A 7,439-nucleotide genomic window follows, 5' to 3' on the forward strand; every position below is an offset into this window, starting at 1 on the left:
AGAAGATACCAAGAAGGCAAGTTGAAAAGAGAGGTACATGCACGCATGATAGATGGAGTTGTTAATTCATCATTGCACTGTAATCTGATAATCAGGAGCATAAATCGGATGGTTTGGGGAGGGGAAATGCTAGTGCACTGGCTAACATGGGAAAAGGAGCAAAAGTTATGCGCGTACCATGAAAAACGGAGAGAGTAAGCGCTTTTCTAGTTACTTCAAGAGAAGTGATCGTTTATACACTCCATTATTATCATTGGCATTTTTCAACGCAAATGTTTATTACCATTGTGGGTACTTATGCAACTATTATCACCAACATAATGTAATGGCGTTGGTAGTTCAAATCTGTCTGGTGATTTGTGATGAATACGTTTTATTAAATTTCACGATCTAGATATTTGTTTCTTAAACTATTAATCGTTTTACATAACTACATTTATTCAGAATTTGTGACAGTGCTATACTTAGATTTAATTTTGCAAAAATAAATGCATTGTAATACAACTGGTGTATAACATGTATACATGTCATATGTTCAGTCGTTAGTTTCATGAAGTTTGTTGACAGTGCTATATTTATATTTAATTTTGCAAAAAGAAATGCATTGTAATACATGTTATACATGTCATATTTCCCGTAGTTAGTTTCATGAAGTTTGTTGATTCTTTGTTGTATATAGTTTAGTGAATTCTTTAGAGCTATTTGATATTTTTTTTAGCAGGAGAGCTATTTGGTTCTAATAGAGTGCACCAACCGTGTTGTCCTTCGCTCACCTTTTTTTTGTGTGATTTTCTCTCATTTTTGTTGTCCTTCGCGATACATGAGAATTAAACTGTCCAACTGTACATAAAACAGACGAATCAACCTGTGGTTGAGTTGGTTAGGTGGACAGTGGTATCCCCAACCCACCAGGGTTCAAATCCTGGTGCTCGCATTATTCCTGGATTTATTTCAGGATTTCCGACGATGCGCTTTCAGTGGAAGGAGACGTTCCCGTCGACGACGAGGCGCCTACGGTGACTTCGTAAATCTCAAGATGATATGCCGGCTCAGTTTCTCGGAGGTGCTCATAGGGATAGGGTGTGCGTGTGTGCGTTCATAGGGATGAGTGTATGCGCATGTATATGAGCGCTTGTGTCTGTACTGATGCTTAAAAAAAACTGTACATAAAACAGCATCACAATCTAGTTAAATCCACCCGTACGCCGCAACACAGGGTGGCATAGTATAGTACTCCGGTTAGTAATTTGTTGAGTGGCCCTAGTATTATTGACACTCCACGTCGTCTAGCCAGCTCTTGCTGACTGCAGGCAGCGCCAGATAGCAACGGTCATTGACAACTCAGGCAAGGCATGGTTTTGCAAGCTAATGATTCCATCGTTTGGTGTGGTTTCCTTTCTAGATTCTGGAACCCATCTTGGACCATCCTTCTGGAAGTGTGCTACGAGCGCCTACGGTGACTTCGTAAATCTCAAGATGATATGCCGGCTCAGTTTCTCGGAGGTGCTCATAGGGATAGGGTGTGCGTGTGTGCGTTTATAGGGATGAGTGTATGCGCATGTATATGAGCGCTTGTGTCTGTACTGATGCTTAAAAAAAACTGTACATAAAACAGCATCACAATCTAGTTAAATCCACCCGTACCCCGCAACACAGGGTGGCATAGTATAGTACTCCGGTTAGTAATTTGTTGAGTGGCCCTAGTATTATTGACACTCCACGTCGTCTAGCCAGCTCTTGCTGACTGCAGGCAGCGCCAGATAGCAACGGTCATTGACAACTCAGGCAAGGCATGGTTTTGCAAGCTAATGATTCCATCGTTTGGTGTGGTTTCCTTTCTAGATTCTGGAACCCATCTTGGACCATCCTTCTGGAAGTGTGCTACGAGCACTCATGCTACGGATGCTTCTGGATCTCACCTTTCGGGTATGTGTGCCGCACGAACACAGTCTATCGCTTGGATATTTTAACTCCCGATGAAGCTAGAGCGGACATTTGGCAAGCTAAATGCCAAGGTTTTCTATATGGCCAAATATGCTGCGATTAGCCCTCCGACATCGGACATGCAATAGAGTAGTAGCACATATCCGGTAGCTATTCCCTGTGTAATACTTCGTCTGTCTTAAAATAAGTGTCTTAACTTTAGTACAACTCTGTACTAACTTCAGTACAAAGTTCAGACACTTATTTTGAAACGGGAGAGTAAAATGTTAGATGTTTTTATACCGACAATTCATCTGGGCCAATAGTCGTTTCGTGCCGACATACGAGAAGCTCGATAGGATACTCATGAATACCGAATGGGAGTTAAAATTTTCTATGGTAACCGTGCGGACCCTAGAGCGTATCGAGGCACTACCGGATCATGCACCATCATTCTTGGTTCTAAATCTACAAGCCCATCTGCTGGCCACCCTTTCAAGTTTGAATTGGGATGGCTGCACCGGGAAGGCTTTGCAGACAAAATTAAGAAAGTATGGGAGAGGCCTGCCGTTGATCATACACCTATTCAGAGATGGAACTTTAAAATAAGGGTCATAAGGCAGTACATCTCTGGATGGACGAAACACACCAATGGGTCGTACAAAAAAGAAAAGCAACGCCTCTCAACTATTATTGACGACCTCGATAAAATCGCAGAAACTCGCATCTTGTCTCAACAAGAGATTGAATTAAAAAATCAATCCAATAAGAAGATTGCACGTCTTCTGCGTGAAGAGGAAATCAAATATTACCAAATATCCAAAGCCGATTTCATCTTGAAGGGAGACAATAATACACCATATTTCCAGTAGGTCGCCAACGGCCGGCATTGGAAGAAGTGTATTTTTAGTCTCCAACAAGATGAGGGGAGGATCGGAGGTCAGGCAGAGCTCAAAAGTTATATCACTAAATACTACAAATCTCTTTTCGGAGCGCCGGATGAAGGGAATTTCATCCTCGACGAGACCCGAAAAGATGATATTTCACAGGTCACGGCAGAAGAGAACGGTATCCTCACGACACCTTTCTCTGAAGAGGAGGTAAGCGTTGTAGTATTCCAAATGGAACATAGCAAAACTCTTGGTCCTGATGGCTTCCCTGTAGAATTCTATCAGAATTTCTGGGATGTCATCAAGACCGACCTTTTGGAGTTGTTCAATTGTCCTTATGCCGGCCAACTTGAACTATTCAGGCTTAATTTGGGTGAGATTGTTTTGTTGCCGAAAATTAAGGAGGCTGAGCGGATTCAGCAATATAGACCCATATGTCTCCTTAATGTCAGCTTCAAGATTTTCAATAAAGTGGCTACTAATAGGTTCAACACGGTTGGTGATCATGTCGTATGGCCATATCAAACAATATTCATGCAAGAAAGAAATATACTCGAGGGAGTAGTAATTCTACATGAGGCCGTTCACGAGATGCATCGAAAAGACATGAGTGGAGTAGTTTAAAATTTTGACTTTGAAAAGGCTTATGACAAGGTCAAATGGTCATTCCTTGAACTGGCCCGGAGAATGAAAGGATTCTTCGATAAATGGCGCGAGTGGATCCAAAATTTTGTTAGTTGAGGTAGTCTAGCCATCAAGGTCAATGATGATGTAGGCCATTATTTTCAGACAAAAAAAGGACAACACCATGGTGACCCCATGTCTCCAATGTTATCTAACATTGTTGCTGACATGTTGGCTATTCTAATTGATCATGTCAAGTAGGACGATCAGATTGCAGTAGTGCCACACCTTGTGGATGGAACATGACCTGGACAAGGCTCGAAACCTGAAACTATTGCTTTCAGCATTTGAGCAAATGTCAGGCCTTGAAATTAACTTTCATAAAAGTGAACTCTACTACTTTGGAGAAGCCAGTGAGGCGGCAGCCGATTACGCTGACCTGTTTGGGCGTGCGGAAGGGCAATTCCCAATTAAATATTTAGGAATACCGATTCATTATCTGCATCTCACAAATGCAGAATGAAAACATGTAGAAGAGCGCTTAGAGAAACGATTGAGCAGTTGGAAAGGAAAGTTGCTCCTTCTTGGAGGCCGGCTAGTCTTGATCAATTTTGTTCTCACAAATATGGCTCTCTATATGTTTTTTTAAATCCCCAAAAGAGGTCTTGCAAAGGGTGGATTGTTTTAGATCTAGACTTTTTTGGCAAGGAGATAGTGAAAAGAAAAGGTACATGCTGGTCAAATGGAGCGTAGTACGTGCTTAGCATTCAAGAATGATGCATTACTTAGTAAATGATTGTTCAAACTACTTACTGAGGATGGCATTTGGTAAACCTTCCTGCGCAATAAGTATCTAGACCAAAAGGTTGTGTCTCGGGCCTATTAGAAACCTGGTGACTCGCACTTTTGGGTTGGTCTGATGACGGTAAAAAAAACATCTTTTACGTTTTGGATCATTTGCGACAAATGACGGGTCGGAAATTCGTTTCTGGGAGGACAACTGGCTAGGAAATGCCAACCTTCGAGAACATTATCCTGCTTTATACCACATTGTTCGCAGTAAGAATGATACTCTTGCATAGGTCCTCAGTTCATCCCCGTCGAATATTTCTTTCACGTGGGATTTGATCGGCCCCAGTCATATGCCATGGCAAAAAAATTGTGCAGATTGGATTCGATTAACCTGGCATAAGAGCGGGATGTGTTCTGTTGGAACCTCGCTACATCTGGGTCCTTCACAGTCGACTCTTTGTACCATGTGCTCGCGCATTGAGAGGTCCCGGTGGATAATAACAAAAAAATTGGAAGTCGAAGATTGCATTAAAATTTAGAATATTCATGTGGTATCTTCTGAGGCGAGTTGTGGTAACCAAATACAACCTTGCTTGTCGCAATTGGCAAGGAAGTAAGAAGTGTAGCTTTTGTACTCACAATGAGACAATCAAACACCTCTTTTTACAGTGCAAGCTTGCGTCTTCTATATGGTCAATCATCCAAATAGCGTCCAATTTATATCTGCCCACAAGTGTTGCCAGTATTTTTGGTCATTGGTTGGACGGTATTTTAAATAGGTTCAAAACGTTATTGAGGGTGGGAGCGTATGCCTTATTGTGCTCGCTTTGCCTATGTAGAACTGAAGGAAATATGCCCTAGAGGCAATAATAAAGTTGTTATTTATATTTCCTTATATCATGATAAATGTTTATTATTCATGCTAGAATTGTATTAACCGGAAACTTAGTACATGTGTGAATACATAGACAAACAGAGTGTCACTAGTTTGCCTCTACTTGACTAGCTCGTTGAATCAATGATGGTTATGTTTCCTAACCATAGACATGAGTTGTCATTTGATTAACGGGATCACATCATTAGAGAATGATGTGATTGACTTGACCCATCCGTTAGCTTGGCACGATGATCGTTTAGTTTGTTGCTATTGCTTTCTCCATAACTTATACATGTTCCTATGACTATGAGATCATGCAACTCCCGAATATCAGAGGAACACTTTGTGTGCTACCAAACATCACAACGTAACTGGGTGATTATAAAGGTGCTCTACAGGTGTCTCCGATGGTGTTTTGAGTTGGCATAGATCGAGATTAGGATTTGTCACTCCGATTGTCGGAGAGGTATCTCTCGGCCCTCTCGGTAATGTACATCACTATAATCCTTGCCAGCAATGTAGCTAATGAGTTAGTTATGGGATGTAGCGTTACAGAACTAGTAAATAGACTTGTCGGTAACGAGATTGAACTAGGTATTGAGATACCGACGATCAAATCTCGGGCAAGTAACATACTGATGACAAAGGGAACAACGTATATCGTTATGCGGTTTGACCGATAAAGATCTTCGTAGAATATGTAGGAACCAATATGAGCATCTAGGTTCCGCTATTGGTAATTGACCGGAGACGTGTCTCGGTCATGTCTACATAGTTCTTGAACCCGTAGGGTCTGCACACTTAACGTTCAGTGACGATCATATTATGAGTTTATGTGTTTTGATGTACCGAAGGTAGTTCGGAGTCCCGGATATGATCACGGACATGACGAGGAGTCTCTAAATGGTCAAGACATAAAGATCAATATATTGGACGACTATATTTGGACATCATAATGGTTCCGAGTGAGATCGGGCATTTACCGATGTACCGGGAGGTATATGGGCCTTATTGGGCCATAGTGGGAGAGAGGAGAAGGGAGCAAAGGAGCCCCCCCCCAAGCCCAATCCGAATTGGGAAGGGGGCTGGCCCCCTTTCCTTCCTCCTTCCTCCCCCTTCCTTCTCTCCTAATCCAACTAGGGAAGGGGGGAATCCTACTCCCGGCTGGAGTAGGACTCCCCTTGGGGCGCGCCTAGGAGGCCGGCTCCCTCCCCCCTCCACTCCTTTATATACGGGGGAGGGGGCACCCCATAGACACACAAGTTGATCATTGATCTCTTAGCCGTGTACAGTGCCCCCTTCCACCATAGTCCACCTTAGTCATATCATAGCGGTGCTTAGACGAAGCCCTATTCTGGTAGCATCATCATCACCGTCATCATGTCGTCGTGCTGACGAAGCTCTCCCTCGACACTCTACTAGATCGTGAGTTCGTGGGACATCACCGAGCTGAACGTGTGCAGATCGTGGAGGTGTCGTACCTTCGGTGCTAGGATTGGTCGATCATGAAGATGTACGACTACATCAACCGCGTTGCCATAACGCTTCCGCTTATGGTCTACGAGGGTACGTAGACAACACTCTTCCCTCTCGTTGCTATGCATCACCATGATCTTGCGTGTGCGTAGGAATTTTTTTGAAATTACTGCGTTCCCCAACAGTGGCACCCGAGCCAGGTCTATGCGTAGATGTTATATGCATGAGTAGAACACAAAGGAGTTGTGGGTATGGGTATATGCACATTGCTTGCCGTCACTAGTTGATTCTTGATTCGGCGGTATTGTTGGATGAAGCGGCCCAGACCGACATTACGCTTACGCTTACGCGAGACTAGTTCTACCGACGTGCTTCGCACACAGGTGGCTAATGGGTGTCTGTTTCTCCAACTTTAGTTGAATCAGATTCAATGAACATGGTTCTTTCTGAAGATCAAAAAGCAATCATTATACCACGTTGTGGTTTTTGATGCATAGGTAAGAACGGTTCTTGCTCATCCCGTAGCAGCCACGTAAAACTTGCAACAACAAAGTAGAGGACGTCTAACTTGTTTTTGCAGGGCATGTTGTGATGTGATATGGTCAAGACATGATGCTAAATTTTATTGTATGAGATGATCATGTTTTGTAACACAGTTATTGGCAACTGGCAGGAGCCATATGGTTGTCGCTTTATTGTATGAAATGCAATCGCCATGTAATTGCTTTACTTTATCACTAAGCGGTAGCGGTAGTCGTAGAAGCAATAGTTGGCGAGACGACAACGATGCTTCGATGGAGATCAAGGTGTCAAGCCGGTGACGATGGTGATCATGACGGTGCTTTGGAGATGGAGAT

The sequence above is a fragment of the Triticum aestivum genome, chromosome 4A (genome assembly GCF_018294505.1).
Source record: "Triticum aestivum cultivar Chinese Spring chromosome 4A, IWGSC CS RefSeq v2.1, whole genome shotgun sequence".
In the NCBI taxonomy this organism is placed as follows: domain Eukaryota; kingdom Viridiplantae; phylum Streptophyta; class Magnoliopsida; order Poales; family Poaceae; genus Triticum; species Triticum aestivum.